Consider the following 13,553-nt stretch of genomic DNA (forward strand, 5'->3'; position numbering starts at 1 on the left):
TTTTTTTTTTTTTTTTTTTTTTTTTTTTTTTTTTTTTTTTTTTTTTTTTTTTTTTTTCACTTTTCATTGGGTTTTTTGTTTGTTTTTTTTGTTGTTGTTTGTTTGTTTTTGTTTTTTTAACTACACTATCATTGTATATAGGGCTTTATTGTCTTCTTTAATATTTGATTCATTTTAGAATTATTTTATATAGCATGATAGGCACATGGAATGCAGTGAGGAGGGATTATCCCAGGTGTCCTAAAATGGATGATAACACAGCTGGATTTTTTAGACCATGTATGTCAGGGGTCTGCTGGTAAAAAATTTACTGTTTTTCCCTTGGTGTGAAGGTTTGGATTCTAGGATAATTGTTTTTTTTTTTTATTTTTCACTGTATGGCACGGGGCAGGAAAATAATTTGGTGCAAAGGGAGCTGAGAGTTGATCTCTCTGCAGTTCAAAGTCCACAATTTTTTGAACATCATCTGTACCTTTTCCCAACCAGTATGTTTCTGGTAGAGATGACAAAACCTTGTGGACAAGAGGGGATGGTGTTCCTCTCTTCTCATTGTGGTGCTTTAAAGGGCACAAAGTGCTGGTCTCCATCAGGAACCTGCCGGTCTTCTCAAACCACATGGCTCCTTGACCTGTATAATCCTGTTCATCAGGCTCCTGCCGGATGGGCTGCTGGTGCCTTGTTCTCAAGAGCAAATACAGGAGCTCAGCAAAAGATGAGGCATCCCCCCCCACACACACACACCCAGTACTGAGAGATGCTTAGTTCATATGTCTGGTAAGTGCAGAACATCTGTAGAAGAAATTGGCTCTCTTCCTTTTGGAAATGTGTGTTTCCCTGACAACTCTGCAGAGGTATAGACACAATGAAACCATCTGGTTTATTATTTCTCTGAAAAAACAGCTCAAATTCAATAAGTTATGCTTCAGAGTCTGACAGCCCCAAACCCAGTTTACAAGAGAAGAGGCAGAACCAATGCCCATCAACAGTGAAATATACTGATTTAATTTAATTGGATTTTAATGCCTGCCCTGCATTACCTTTCCCTTTTGTACCTTCTTTGCTTACCAGTAACTCATGTACACACTTTGCAAATCCCTAATGTTCAGTTATGTTAGCTCCCCTCAACAGGCCTGAAACACAGAACAGCCTCCATTTATGCCATGTGACCAATTAGATGACGTTTTCCCCAAATGATTAATAATCGAGTCTGAAGTGTCTGTCCAACAAGACTTTAAAAAACCGTCTTCCCTGAATATCTGAAAAATTCAAGTACCTATAATCATGAGGCATTTCTGAAAAATCCTACCCAATTCTCATGTTAAGCACACAAAATACACTGTAAATCCCCACTCTGCTTTTATTGAGGAACAGTACCATAGTTAGAATAAACATCTGTTAGCTGAGAAAACAATTGATGTCATCAGTTTCTCTGAAACAATCGTATTTACAATAAATGTTGAATGATTTGTAAGTTTTAAATTAAATTGTATTTTTAGTTATTATTTTATTCTGAAAAATATTATCATGTAAGAAGTCTTCTGTGGGGAGAATAATGGACTGTGGTACATCATAAAAACTGATACCCTGCAGTTCCCCCTTACATGAATAGGCTGCAATGCTTGAACTCTCCTGTTGAACTAATGAGCCTGAGTATGTTGAAAGTTGTGTTACTCTCGTAAGTTTGAACATACCAAAATGCTGGTTAAATTTTTCTATTGCCAGTCTCTTTCAAAGTTACTGTCAAAAACCCCCAAGTATATTAAAGTTCCATTACCAATCCTCTGTCTTGAGATTATTGTTATTCCTGGTTGATATCCTTTTTTTTCCTGAAGGGTATACTGAGTTAACAGCAATAGAGCATGATTATTATTGATCAACTTTCATAAATTATGTGCTTTAATAGGGTACTGCACAGCACTAATTGTATTTTCAAGTGCAGATTTTCTTACATATGTCATACAAAACTGCATAAATTGTTTGTAGTGGAAAATTATGGGAAGATAACATCTAAAATAAGTGTGGTTTGTTTTTTTTGGTTTTTTTTTTTAATTAGTAGATTGATTTTTTTCTTAGGAAAGGATGAAGGAGGGAGATTACAGATTTTAAAAAAGGATAGAGATATTTCTGAACTTTAAAAAAGTTGTACTATATTTGTATTTACTGAATCAGTCACTTTGTAGACTCAGGGCATCAATGTGTTCACATTGAAAAAAGCATACCTTATGAAATGGCTGTTACACTTTAAGAGAGATGCACTTTCTTGTTGATAATTATAATGCATGTATTCAGATGGCAACTCTTGTCCTTTCTAATGCTGCTAAAAGAATATTTCAAAATAAATCTCACACTGAACTGCTGTGGTAATCCCATTCTTGAGGACTTTGTAAGTACACTTCTTTTTTCCTGTCTTGTAATGAATTGCACCTTTCTTCAGCTGTGGCAAATGGAAGACAAAGAGTAATTTCTTTGTAGGTCATATGATTTCACCTCATAGACTTTTTTTTCTTTTCACTCTTTTAGTTTGAAGTTTGGAAGTCTTTTTTTCCCCCCTTACTTACAATAGTAAAGTTTTTGGGGATAATTTATGCACTCTGCTGCTAGTTTCAATTTTAACACCCTGTCAAAAAAAAATGCAAGTTTAATAGGCAAGATAGAGCTCATAAGAAGTACTTAACTGGTGAAGTCACAAGTGTTAGCTGTGATAAAGCTCTGCCAGGCTGCTTTTCATCTTGCTGCCCAAAGGCGGTGTAGGCTGGTGCTCTGACTCTTCCTGTGCTTGGTGGGCTGCTCACCTCCATCTGAGAGACCAAAATATGCCTCAGGAAAGAGATGGCCACAGGAAGGAAAGTCACCATTGAAGGAGCTACATTTGACAGATTCTTTAAGATGTGTTAAGGCAATATTTTTCAGCTGGTCATTGTTACTGAGAAGAGAGGAGAGAAGGGACAAAGTGAAAAAGCAAGTGTGGTACAAGAAAAGGGTGATGAGGTGCTCCACAGTGAAGGCTGACAGTCTCTCCATCTCCTTTTCTCTTCAAATCATTGAAACTAGAGTAGGACCCAGGCTTTGGAAGGGATTCATATCTTGTGATTTCCCATCTCCTGCCAGCATCTGGAGAGAGCTGAAGCCATTTGAAAGCTTCACATATTGGGACTCAGCCTTCTGGGAGCCATACTTTCAGATCTTGATATCTAGGATTTAAACTCTGAATGAGCCTTTGAAGACACTCTGCTAGTTTTTGCAGCTGTCAAAACCCCATGGTGCAAAACATAACCTGCAGCAGAGAGGCTGTTTTTCACAGCTAAGCCATGGCAATAGCAGCTGTGATGGAGCAAGCCACTATACACAAAGCAGCTGAGTCTGAGGTGGTGAGAGCTAGGATGAAGTGAGACACAAAAGTAACCATGCTTTTGTTCTAGCTGATGCATGAAGAAATTGGGTTTCAGATCTGGTACTTAGCAAGATGGACAATCAGTGACTGCCCAGAGCAGTTATTCATCCATTCTGCTCAGGTTTGATAACTTCATTTCATGATTTCAAGAGGTCTTTCTCACTTGTCACGTAAAAAAAAATTTGTGGTATAGACACTACAACTCTGCAGAGCTTTGGTGTCTGTCAGAATAGACTGAGGTTTCTGTGCCAGTCTGTCACGGGCTACATAAAATGAGTTTAAAAAGTAAATCACCATAACCGACTGGGCTGCTGGTGGATTCTCTGCAGATTCTCTGAGGCGTATATTGGAAAAGAGTCTACCTGTTGGTATTATCAGTAATTAAATGGAAACAAGTTATTTCAAGAACAATGCACCAGTAATAACTTTTTTGTTGATGTAGCATATACCTTAGATCAATGAGTTCTGTCATGATGTAGGAGTTATTTGGTGAAATTCTATGGCTTGTGCAATAAAGGAGACTGAGATGACTAGGTGATGATAATAGTCCATTTTAACCTTAGAATCTATGCAGTTAGGAAGCATCTTTTCCAGTCCGAGTCTAAATTTTTAAAAAGAAACTACAAGGCTATGTATGCCTTTCTGAAAGCATCTTGTAATTTTTCATTTTCTCCCTATTAGAAAGGCTGATTGTCATTCCATTATAATTTCTGTTTTGTTACTAGTAGTGTTAAGAGCCTGATTTTGGCATATTAAAATACATTCATCTATTATGTTTTATATATAGCTATATGCCTGTCAAACACTGAGTGTAATAGGCAAAGTTACACTCAGAGAAAAGAGTAAAAGTAAAAAATGTAAAGAAAAATCATGTCTGTTCTTTTGCTATCCCTGTTAATACTGATGGGTATTTTGGAGACTCAAAAACCTAAAATAGACCCTCTTTACAAATTGTCCTGCCCACTTTTTTTGCTTGATTCCCCAGAACTTTAGTTCAGTAGGTTTTCTTCCACTAATTCACTGCTCTTTACGTCAGCCCCCTACTTCATTTTGTGACTGCCAGCTAAATAATGGTGGGATACACTGGGGTCCAAGAGAACAGTCCAAGAGAACAGTGAAGTGTTCAGACAGGTCTTACAAATGGGGCCAAACTAAGGAAGAAAAGCTTGCTTCCGAGGGGAAAGGCAGTGAGACTGCCTCCCTTTTAGGGATTAGTACCTAGCAGTCTATAAATTGGCTTGCATCAGCCAAGTACGGCACAAAATGTACTGCACAGAAGAGCAGCTATTATGTACAGTAGCCACTTCACTGATTGCAATCAATGTCACAAATTAGAGTAATTTCCTGGCTTATGTTATGTCAGAACTAAACTTTGTTTTGTGAGTCATGCTGTCTGGACACCAAGCTTTGAGACACTCTGTCTTACACTCAGCAATTTTCACTTTTTGTCTTTCATTTTATTGCAAATGGATCCGTTCTCACTTTTAGTATGTGAGTATGGACTGCTTAGATGCAAATGATCAAATGTTACTCAATATTAAAAAGAAGCTCCCATCATTGGTTCTATAACATATATTGGAATATATCTTTTTTTTTCTGCATCAGAATATCTGTTTTGAAAGGGCAGATTTTTGTCAATATTATCCAGAATTTTGATCTGAAATTTTAATACTTCCTTGTACTTGCTTCTTGTTGTCTTATTCCTTTTTCAAATGCCAGATGATGGCTATTTCATTCCAGTCAAATTTGTCCTAATATTCATGTCCTGCTCTGAACACCCCTTCTGCTGCATCTATTTGATTAAATCCAACTGTAAAAGCAATGTTTTGCACAGTGTTTCACTTACGGTTTTTATATTTTCCCAGGTGGGATTTCATCATGCACTGAAGGAAAAACACATTTCTCTCTGCACTGAAGAAGTATGATGTAAATAGAAACACTTTGTCTATACAGGGAGATTAGTGAGGAGCTATTTTCTTGTACCTTGCAGCAATGCACTGTTTCAGTGGATTAAGAGCATCCACATCCATAGCACTAATTAATAGTACCTGATATTTAGTAATTTCATGCCTCAACCTATTACTCAATTGTTTTTATATGAGATCCCTGATGTTTCTTAGTGGGGAACAATTAAATGAATGCTAACTAAACCTTCACATCAACAGGCAACAAATGTAAATTAAACACAATTGTTTCTATGAATGAAAGGGTCAGCACTTCAGGGTTGGATTAACTGTTATTGAAGTAAGCAAAGATGGGAGAGATAGGTAAATTACATAATTAATTTCCTACTAATTTATGAATTGTCTAGTGTGGGTTTGTCTGCACTGAAGACTTAAGTTCTGTTTGCTTGCCTTAGCTTTTCTCCCAGAGTCACTTCTTTCACCTTTAAGGATGTTTAGAGTAAGGGAGGTCTACTCTAGAGCGCTGGGTCATTTTCACTAGATCTCCATGTGCCCACTTGCATAAATCATTTTCATTACTTTTCCATAGTATTTAATACCTCCTGAAAATTGTACCATTTCCCCTGCGATTCACTACAGAGGCTCAGGGGAGACCTCATCACTCCCTACAACCACCTGAAAGGAGATTGTAGCTAGGTGGGCATGGTCATAAACTGTGCCAGGGGAGGCTTAGGCTGAATATTAGGAAAAAAAATTTTTACAGAGAGAGTAATCAGACATTGGAATGGGCTGCCCAGAGAAGTGGTGGATTCTCAGTCCCTGGAGGTTTTTAATATGAGACTGGATGTGGCACTTAGTGCCATGGTCTAGTAATCGCGGTGGTGTTGGATCAAGGGTTGGACTTGATGATCTCAGAGGTCTTTTCCAACCTGGTTGATTCTATGATTCTATGATAATGAGAAGATACAAGCAATGTGGCTCCTATGAGGTGGAGTCACTCATACATCAACATAATTTCTATCTTGAATGCTGTGCTAGGAAATCAGAGACCAAACAAGGAAGAATATTTCAATATGGGAGCAGTAGCCAAGCAGGAGAAATTATTTAAACTAGGAAGAGGTGTGCCCTAACTCCAAGAGATATACAATTTTATGCAAAAAATGGGAAAAGTGTGATGGAAAGGGAAAACATTTCTAATTTATTTTCTGACAACAGATGAAAGCAATGTTATATAAGACCATAAAGATAGCATGACTTTGTACCCCCAATGGAGTTCATAGACAATTCTGTGCTTTAAAATATGCAGCCTGGGTCTGCCCATCTTATTTCTGACTGTAGTGGAATAGCTTTGATTTCTTTTGTATTACCATTTCAGTTTGCTTTCCCTTTTTGTTTCAGTCGCTTGCATTTAAATTATTGCTAAAAGATATTCTGGCATGAAATCTCCATTTATTTGGTTTGGGCAGGCATATTCATTTCTATAAAAAGTCTCAGAAATCCAATCTCCACTTTGATTTTGATCTTTGCCTCATTCCCTCTACTTAATATTTGTATGTATATATATATATATATATATATATATATATACATACTCTGTCCATATATAAATGATTTTTCCCCAATCCATTTAGTAAATAAAATGAGCATTGTCTTGTATCAGAGAAACATTTTTAACCTTTAGATATGAAAAATTAGAATAATCTAGGGAAATATAGCAGCATATAATGAATAATACTCCAACGTGTTAGTGAATATCTTCATATCTTCCATATCTCAATCAAGAAAATTCTGGACTGAGATCATGACTGACAAGTTCACAAACACAGAATCTGCAGTGGTCATGGGTCTTAAATACCTTCTTCAGCTCTCTGCCATATGTTTGCTTTAGACACAGCATGGGATTTATTTAAAGGGACACAATCAGCTTGAAAATAACAGTGCTGTCTGTGAAATTGTTATGAAATGCAGCTATAAGTAAAAACTAAGATTGCTGTAATTGAAAAAGTTAATAAAATAAACCTCTACTTTTTTGATTGGTTTACTTTGTGCACTTGACAGTTCTCTGTAATAATTATAATACCTATATTTTATGCAGCACTTTTTGATCCATAGGCCACAGTGTTTTACTAAAATATGACCCATTTCACTCTATGTGTAAATAATTTCACTGTTTCCTCCACACTCAGTCGATTTCTTCCTCTCTGAAAGTCTTTATAAACATCAGCACAGAATCAAGAAAAAATCCAAAGCATTTTATGAAATGACAGATCTACTATTTAAAAAAAGATCACTGTCATCTGGGTTTAATTAGCCACATTATAAAGAAAAGGTTGAAAATATCTTTGAGATTTTAAAATTGGAACAAGAAGTTGATCATTTAGTAACTTAATAATTTAGAATCTGTCTCAGATTTTGGATGTTATCAAGTTATTTTCTGAATTCCATTAAGCTCATTTAGTGTTACATTGGGTATTCAAGAAGATAATGTCATGAAGTATTACCAAAATTATCATATTCATGTTAGAATCGAATAGACTGTGCATCCTTTATGCTCATATAAAGATGACAACTAGAAATAAAGGCTTTTCTTTCCTAATTTCATGAAAACCAATGTTTTCTCTCTCCTTTATCACCATAGTTCCTAATTTAGAATCCTGAGTTCTTAATTGTTGGCTGTTATTGTGTTCAAACCCTTGTATTTCCAACTGCAGTGAGAAAATGTCTTGACTCTTGAATGTGAAGTTTGTGAAGATTGTTGCCTTTGTGGAAGAATGTACATTAAATGCTTCTGAGCTGTTCAAGTGGTGAAATAAATATATGGAACAATGTTTGGTACCTTTTGCTTTTCAAAAGACTTTAGATCTCATATCTGTACCCTCTTAAAAGCTTTTGCCATACACTCAGTGGCATGTTCTGCTTTTTTGTTAGATTCATCTTTTTGGCCTACTTTTCAAACTATATTTTAACTGGAACTCAAACTCTTTTCCCTTTCCTACTATTTGCTGAGGCTAGCAATCCCATGCTGAGTAAATAATCTATAGTCCATGATCTACTATCCTATCAGCCTTGTTATCCTGGCTCCAAAACCCAAAATGTTGGATATCTAGCTGGTAAGTATTCCCAGGAAGGCTTCCTAATGACCTTCCCCACTGGTTACAATCATCGTTGCTTATACATGGATAGAACTACCTTGTAATACACTGACTATATTTGGAAAAATTAATTGGGAGTTCTTATGGTGTTTTTGTTAGGAAAAGTGCCATTTTTGAAGTTAAGAAAAATATCCCAATTCACTGTCTTTCATTAGGTATAACAAAACATTGCTAGAGAAAATATATTCCCAGATGTAATGGTACTTCATTCCAATAAAAGCAGCTTGGGATCCAAATCAATCAGCAGATGAGATTCTTGAAGTCATTTGGCTGCCCAGCCTTTTTAGAAATGTTTTTGACTGCATTTATAAGACATTTAATATATGTTCAAGTGTAGTGCAAACATACCATTACTTATTAAATTATAGAATGTAATAAAAAATTTTATGTGTACATTAAAAATCAAGATGATGGAAATGTCTCACTACAATTGATAAAATTTTATTTCATCTCAGCTAGGAAGTCTACATATAAAGCTTACACCTTAGCAATCCAATTTTCCTCTTGCAGGAAAGAACCTTTATCTGGGATAGATAGAAGAGTTCATAATTTGGCCACTAAGGGTTTAACAAAATGTCTTTCTTCAAGTATAAGAGTGGGCAGTGCAGTTTTTTTAGTATATTATGTTGTCTTTGGATAAATACAGAATCACTGAGACCCTTAATATGCAGGAGGACCTGTAGAAATTGTTTTGCATTACTGACTGTCCAGGCATGCAAGTGCAGACAATGTTCTTCCATCTGTATGTCTGTGAAACTGAACTTTCTAAAATAAATGCACACTTATGCCCAGGTCAGCCATAAAGCTGAAGCTTAAGTGTGTCTTTAATGATGCACAGGATTCAGGTGTGATTTCTGGCTTTTATGAGTAGTTCATATTTTTTTAGTCTTCTGAAAATAAACATTTCAGTTGCTTCTGTTGCCATTTATCAGGTTTCCCTTTCACATTAGTCAGGAGGCTAGAAAACACTAGAAAAGGTCTTTTATACTCAAATTGCCTAACTAGTTATGCACGGCCAACTATGCAACTATGGCAACTAATAGATTGATTTTACCTGAAAGTTATGAATTCCATGTTTAAAGCTGGAAATCATGATAGATGAAAACCCTAAGGAAAGGTAAGCATCTCAGTATAATTTGCTGAAATGAGTCCCCAAAAGGGCTACTTGGGTACACTGGAAGGAGTCCTGAGTGCCAGAACTAAGGTTAAAGTGGCACACTGAGGTGCCACCCGGCACAATCCCTTTACAACAAGGATGTGGGGCTCTACAGCACTGAGCTTTTTACACGTGTGATGGATGCTTTAGACCACAAACAGCTGCAAACCTAGTAGTGACAAAAATGCAATGTGCATGCATGGTTGTAGAGTAATAGCATCTCTGAAAATTAGATGCCTGCCCTTTCCTCTTTGCACTGCTTGTTCCATAATTTGGGAAATTCTTGTCCTCACTGGGGAGAATGGCAAAAAATCCTCTCCGAACCAACATCTGTCTCTGAATCTTTCAGACATGCATCATCTATGGAAGCACGAGAAAGGTGCAAGAATTGGGCCTCTAATAAAGCTGGAGGGACTTTCTTTGTTCAAAACATTTATGGTAAGAACTCATTAATCCCTCATATACAGGAAAGTTGATCAGGATATGACCATAACCTTGACCTTACCTGTGACAAGTGCAGTGCAGAGGACTATACATGAGATTCAGCAGTCAGCTCAGTTAGACTCATAAAAATAAATGTCATAATCAATAGGGAAACACGTCCTTGTGAAATACTTTTTTTGTAAAGCTGGACTGAAATGAGCTGCAATTATTTTGGCAGGATGTTCGTAGTAATCCTTTCAAAGAAATCATTTGCTGAATGTGATGAGAGGTTTTTTAAAAGACCTTTTCAGATTTTTTTTTTTACATTGCTGAAAAGACACACTGAAGCAAATGAATAATTGGCAGAACATGGAATATGTAACATGCTGTGTGAGAACTGTATTCTTTCAAATCATCAGTTATCAGAAATTAATTCCTATAGTAGGGCCTTACAATTGAGAATGTAATGACTTAAACCTAACAGGGTTAATTCAAGTTCTCTGCTCTGTGTAGCTGAGAAGAGATGTCACATTTTAAGTTATTCAGTTGCTCAATTGAGCTTTCATTTGTTCTGATTTAACTGTTCTTAAGTAGCCGTCATGTACTGAGGCTGTAAATATGATTTGAGGTACTGTGTGTTTTCAGGGCTTAGACTGGGCTTAAGAATTCGAGGAGTTCAGAATGATGACTCACAGACAATTGCTAGCCTCTTCTAGAAAAAAATATGAAATCGGGAAAAATAACTTCATACTTAAATGAACTTAAAATTAAAATAATTGCAGAAGTTTGATCATGCTTAACGGGAGGTTTTCAGACAGTTCTTAATAGAAATTACTCCTGATCACAGCCTTCTAAGAGCTACTGCAAAACTTATTCTTTTAAACTGAGAAAACTGATTCTCAAACTAAGTTCACTGATAAAAGAGTTGGTGTTGCAGATGAGAACAGCACTCGGATTGTGAAGGCTCTGTTGCCTTGCAGTTGCCAAGTGATTACAAAAGGCAGATGAAATGCTACAACTCAGGCTACTATCATTTCACAATCTCTTTACACAGGATTTTGTTATTTCACTAGGTTAAAGGCATCAGAAAATATGCTTTTCTCTATCTCTCAGAGTCTTCACTCTTTGTTTTTGTTTCATGAAGGTTTTTATTTTCAGCTCTGAATGCAAAGCCCAGATAAGGACTTTTTTTTCACTTTTTTTTTTTTTCTGGGATTGCTTTCATCTGACAGAATATTGATTCTAATTTATGATTTCCTTGGCAAAGAACCATGCCATGACATTTTTGTCTTTACAGCATTCCAACTTTTCAATAAACACTCTATATCCTGCTTCTCAAAAGAGGGGATATGACTTTACTTCTGTATTTATATGTCTGAAGTGGACAGCATCAGAAGATACCAAACTCAGACAAACATATATTTGGAAAACAGAACTGTGAGAAATTTTTTTACCTTAAATACTTTAAAAAAAAGAGGAAATCAATTTTTTATCTCTGAGCAATAAGTAGATTATCTATTTGGTCTCACTGCTTTGTAGAGATATTTAGATAATCTGAGGTTTGGTATTAATACACACTCGCAAAGTCTTTCATAATGTTTAACCATTATTTAATGTGTAAGATAGAATTCTACCATAGACACTATCTATTTGAAAAAATTATAACTATTTAATACAATAATTTGATAATCATAAAGGCTAATGTTAAAAAAAATAAAGACTGTTTCCAAACATTTACTAATGTACATTTTCCAAATGTAAGACTGCAACTAAATGATATATTTCAATAAGATAGTTTTGATCCCCAAAAAAGGGAACAAGAATTTAGTCTTTTATCACAAAGACTTCTTTCACATTCTCCATTTAGTATTCATGTTTCTGGCTTCAGGGTCATCCATTTAAAAAGGTTTCCTTCGTCTACCTTCTGATAGGCAAACCTTTAAATTTGCAAAAGATGACTAGGAGGAGTATTATAGCAGTGATCTACTCTACAACTTGCTACTTTATTTTCTTGCTTTCTAGGGTATAAATTCCTCCAAGGCTTTCCTTTATCTTAACTGTTCAAAAAGTAGTGTGCTTATGAAGAGTATGTGTGTTTCTGTGCAAGGAGATAGTGTGAGAACAGGAGAGTAGGAAGTGCGGTTTGTAAAATTTTAATTAATTTTAGAATTAGTAGTCAGTTTAATAGAGTATGCTTTTTCCTCTGTTTTTTTTGTTGTTGTTGTTTTTTTGTTTTGTTTTGTTTTGTTTTTTTTTGTTGTTTTTTTTTTGTTTGTTTTGTTTTGTTTTGTTTTGTTTTGTTTTGTTTGTTTTGTTTTGTTTTGTTTTTTTCTATTGTGAGAGAGGCTGACCTGGATGCAATGCATATGAAACAAAGTTCTGTGGGAGTTCCACTGGCATTAGTGTGTGTAAGCCGTCAATGTTCTCAGAGTTAAAGAAAACAAATCAAAAAACCTGTGATTGGTGAATGATAACAGTGACTAATGTGTAGATATTTTGATTAATAGAATCTCAATCTACGTACACATGCTCTTACACACACTCATGCACTTTTCAGACATGAGAAATGCTTTCCCAGCTTTGCTCTCAGCCTGAACCACTGCACATATGTTATACAGTCATCTATTTTTATGCTCTAATCTATGGAGTTCATGAATGTTATGAATATCGATAATAAAGTGAGGACTCCTTGTCTTAAGGTAAGTTGATGAGGTGTTTTAGCTGTTACTGATTGCATCCATCATGCAGATGAAGATGTCCATTATAAATGCAGATAATCAAATCTTAGAAATCTAAACTGTTTGAATGTGTAGAAGATAGACAACTGTTTTTATAAAACTTTTTTTTTTACATCTGAGATTTGTAATAAATATGATGGCCGGTGTATGATCAGATAATGTAATTATTTTTGTGAATAATGAGATTCATTAAAGTTAGTTTAAGTTAAACAGTTAAAGAAGATACTGTATTTTCTGAAAAGATGATGACTGTAAGGAGTAATGAATTGTCAATTTCTTTCAACAAAAGGTGGGCAACTTTTGAGATATTGTGTGTAAAGTTCATGGGTTGAGATAATGACAGTTTAATAGGACAGAAAAGAAAGGGATAATAATAATAATAGATAGAATACACAAAACAATATAACAACAACTATAATAATTAGAATATACAAAACAAGTGATGCAGAGTGTAGTTGTTCACCACCTGCCAACTGATGGCCAGCCAGTTCACAAGTAGCAGTTCCCAAACAGCTTTCCTCTGAATTTTGCATCAAGGGATGCAAAGAATAACAAGAAGGGCTTCTACAGATACGTAAACCAGGAAGGAAGGTCAAAGAAAGTGTCCCCTTCCTCATAAATAATGCTAGTGAACTAGTAACAATGCATGAGGAGAAGGCTGAGGTACTCAACAAGAATTTTTGCCTCAGTCTTCACTGGCAATCTCTCTTCTCACACCTCTTGAGTGGATGGGCAACAGGAAGGGACAGGCAAAGTACATCCCACTGTAAGTAAGTATCATGACCACCT

Source organism: Lepidothrix coronata, unplaced genomic scaffold (genome assembly GCF_001604755.1).
Source record: "Lepidothrix coronata isolate B3197 unplaced genomic scaffold, Lepidothrix_coronata-1.0 Scaffold56, whole genome shotgun sequence".
Lineage (NCBI taxonomy): Eukaryota > Metazoa > Chordata > Aves > Passeriformes > Pipridae > Lepidothrix > Lepidothrix coronata.